Source organism: Triticum dicoccoides, chromosome 7B, assembly GCF_002162155.2.
Source record: "Triticum dicoccoides isolate Atlit2015 ecotype Zavitan chromosome 7B, WEW_v2.0, whole genome shotgun sequence".
NCBI classification, from domain to species: domain Eukaryota; kingdom Viridiplantae; phylum Streptophyta; class Magnoliopsida; order Poales; family Poaceae; genus Triticum; species Triticum dicoccoides.
Window position 1 is genome coordinate 758,527,214 of NC_041393.1, and position 3,954 is coordinate 758,531,167.

Below are 3,954 nucleotides of genomic sequence, written 5' to 3' on the forward strand. Positions count from 1 at the left end.
TACTACTATTGACTATATCAGTAGCGCTTTTCCCACATGCGCTACTAATATGTAGCTGCAGCGCTTTTCTTTACCCGCTCTACTGTTGTATCTTTCAACATTTTTCCCTGCTTCGTATTGATTTAGAACAGTAGCCGTTTCAACAAAGTGCAATTTCACATATACCATATAACAATATCATTAACCATAATACCATATAGTCATATAGTAGTTATACAATATCATTAAGCATTATAGGTACTCATATATAGTCAATATGCATCCTCACACACATATATGGTTCATACAATATCATTAAGCATTATAGGTACTCATATAGAGTCAATATGCATCCTCACACACATATATGGTTCATACAATAGCATATATGATAAGCAGTACTAGGTAGTCATACAGCATATAGCAGTCTACTAGGGGTAGTCATACAACTACACACATATGTAGTTCTAGATGATATCGACGACGATCATCATCCTCAAGCCATGGCGGTGGGTGTTCCTGATAGTAATTAGGATGGCCTGTCCAACACGAAGATTCTTGTCAACGAGGAAATTCTTCCACCCAACCGAGCTGAAGTGTATTCGACCGTCCGTGCCCACGCCGTACGCACAGATTGTGACGAAGCCCCTTGCGGTAAGGTGTATTCCAGCAGAGCCTTCCTCATCAAGCTTGATACCACAACTCACATATAGGCTCTTTGGCAAATTTTGAATAAGAAAAAAATATCAATTAATAAATAGCCTCACGCATACTCTTGCAAATATATTTGTACTAAGTATAGATTTCTACGCTATCAAAAACAGTACTACATTTCTACTAAGTTTGAATTCTACTAATAAGTATGGATCGGACAGTAAGCATCTCATTGGACTCTAGACTAATTAAGCATGTCATTGGCTAGCTTCTACACATCATATCATTGGACTCTATAGTAAGCATATCATCGGATTCACTAAGCATATCGTTGGACTCTACACTAAGTAAGCATGTAATCGGTTCTACACTAAACATATCATTGGATTCGACGCTATGCATATCATCGGATTCTACATAAAGATAATTTGCATTTGTAAGTATAACAATAAAGCATATACTATAGTAAGTATAACCACTAGTAGAAAAAGGGCCTATTGTCCCGGTTCATAAGGGCCTTTAGTCCCGGTTCTGGAACCGGGACTAAAGGGTCGTTACTAAAGCCTCCCCCTTTAGTCCCGCTTCTTACACGAACCGGGACTAAAGGCCGTTCACGTGGTCGCTGCCTGGAGGTCCACCTTTAGTCTCGGTTGGTAACACCAACCGGTACTAAAGGTAATTTTATGATTTTTTTCTGAAATTTTTTTGAATTTTTTTGAATTTTTTTATTTTCAGATTTCTGAATTATTTTAGCCTCTAATCACCCCTCATCACTGCTCAATTTAACCTCTAATCTCTAATCATCCATCATCATTCCAAATCATCTAACTTCCCGGACGGTCACCCATCCTCTCCTCTCACTACTCCATCCTGAGCATGCTTAACTTCTGGGTTCTATTCTTTCTCGTTTCCAAGTCTGCACTTGTTGTTTTCCTCACAATAGTAAGATGTCAATCCTATTAACCATCAGGAATTTAGCTTGAGCATGATGTTGACGTGCGGCACCTCCCTTCTCTTCAGAAAGTCGAGGTTCTCCTTGGGTCTGAGGAAGACTGCTTGCCAGCAGTGCAAAAAGCGGCTGATATGTTGGAGCTCGCATTGGACGCCCATCCCAACCGCCCCGCCCTTCTTTGGTATCACCAACGTAAGCCTTTCTCTCCCGCAGCCAGGCTTCTGTAGACTTGACATAATAAGTTAGCTTAATTCTCTTCTCTCTGGCCCAACAGTGCAAACTAATGCTCATTCTTTTTTTGTTGTTCCATAGGTTTACCCGAAGAAGTTGTAGAAGAAGAGGAGCCTGCAGCAGCGATCACTATGAGCGACGGAGAAGGCAAGGCAGTTGTGCTGTAGATTTCCGTTCAAATCCATTCAAATCCACAGGTAAGCAGCAGTTACCAGTCCATCACCATCCACAACTGATGTTTTGCTCTCCGGGTGCTTTTGTGTTCCATTTCTGCTCTGTCTGATGATCACGGGTGCTTTTGTGTTCCATTTAAAATCAACCATCAACCTGACATGACAGAACCTTCTATATGAGATCCTAAAAAAAAACCTTCTATCTGACAGGAATGCTACATTTTGTTCATCATGGCTCAGGTGGCAGAGTGGGTTTTGGAGGAAGGCATGGCTGGGGCCCAGGGAAACTGCTGCTTGCCACTGGACGATGCTTTCTTCCTCCTCCTAAAGTGCGAAAATCCTAAAGCTTCACACACCTAAGTTTGCTTCTGTGATCTATCTATGGAACACTGTGCTGGAGCTTATCTCATACGCTCCCTCGAAGGCCTGCCAAGTGGCTTAGTGCTTAGTTTCATTCGTTACTTCTTTGGTTACATGTTCTGTCATCTACAGATAGAGTTGTGCCAGTAAGATGTATGTGACCTAGGTGGTGCTTAGTGTGTGTGTACCAGACTTGCAGATTATGAATGAAATCACAGCCATCCCAACCGTCCCACCCTTAGTTTGCATCAGATTCGTAAGTATTTTTTCTCACGCAGCAGCCAGGTTTCTGTACACATTAACATAATTAGCTAGCTTAATTCTCTTCTATCTGGCCCAACAGTGCAAATTATTGCTAATTCTTTTTCCGTTGTTCTAAAGCTTTAACCGAAGAAGTTGTAGAAGAAGAGGAGCCTGCAGTAGCGATCACTGTTAGTGACCGAGAAGGGGAGGCAGTTGTGCTACAGATCTAATTACATACATCCATTCAGATCCGCAGGTAAGCAGCTCTCCTTGTTGATTTCTGCTCTGGCTGATGGATTACATGCAGTGTTTTTGTATTTTATAAAGTCAACCATATTATAGCTTAGGAAAGCTGACATGACAGAACCTAACTAGTAAGTATAAATGGAAAACTCGTTTACATTCTATCTGATAGGACAGCTACATTTTGTTCATCATCGCTCAGGTGGCAGCTGAGTGGTTTTTGGAGGAAGGCATGGCCCCTGCGAAAGTATTGCTTGCCACTGGACGATGCATTCTTCCTCCTCCTGAAGTACGAAAATCCCGAAGCTTCAGACGCCCATGTTTGGTTCTGTGATCTATTTATCGAACTGTGCTGGAGCTTATGTCATACGATCCCCTTAAGGCCTGCCTAGTGGCTTGATACTTAGTGTGTCTCGCTACTTATTATTTTGTTACATATATGTTGTGTTACTGACAGAAAAAGTTGTGCCCATAAGATGTACTCCCTCCGTCTCATAATATAAGAACGTTTTTGATAGTACACTAGTGTAAAAAACGTTCTTATATTATGCATGGGACGGAGGGAGTATAGTACACTAGGTGGTGCTTAGTGTGTGTACCAGACTTCGAGTTTATGGATGAAATGAAATCACAGCACTGTGTGCTATGCAGCTGGCTGTTCGTAATTGGCTTTTTTTTTCCGAATAATTCGTAATTGGGTGGGATCAGCTTGTGCGTGATATGCAATGCTTCAGAGGGCGTGCATCACATGTTTATTTAAATGAACTGTTTCTCAACTTGTATGGTGTGTTGATCAGAAACGCTTTAGAGATGAAAGAAAATTCCTTCCAGGACTCCTTTGTACCCGCTTAACCGTGCTGTTTCCTTCATGTTACAGAAGCCGGTGGAGTGTGTCAACCACTGTTTCAAATAGCCCGCTATAGCTCCGCTATAGCACGCTATAGCGTTTACAAAAGGTCTTGCGCTAAGAGACTTTGGTCCAAACAAATGAACAAACATTTTAAATAGCGCGCTATAGCACGCTATAGCATTTGAAAGAGGTCCGACGCTAAGATGCTTAGCGCACTATTTAAAACTTTGGTGTCAACAAGTGCAGCATGTATCTCAAGTCTCCATGGA

General features: G+C 41.7%; 1 long non-coding RNA gene across 2 annotated transcripts; it reads left to right on the plus strand.

The window, feature by feature from the left end:
• Positions 1 to 1,863: 1,863 nt before the first annotated feature.
• On the plus strand, positions 1,864 to 3,425 carry LOC119341999. 2 transcript variants are annotated; one of them, XR_005165354.1, is made up of 4 exons: positions 1,864 to 2,013; positions 2,200 to 2,318; positions 2,731 to 2,848; positions 3,038 to 3,425. It is a non-coding gene; the product is annotated as an uncharacterized LOC119341999 (long non-coding RNA). The 2 variants fall into 2 exon arrangements; XR_005165353.1 differs by having other exon boundaries at positions 2,230 to 2,318.
• Positions 3,426 to 3,954: the final 529 nt, after the last annotated feature.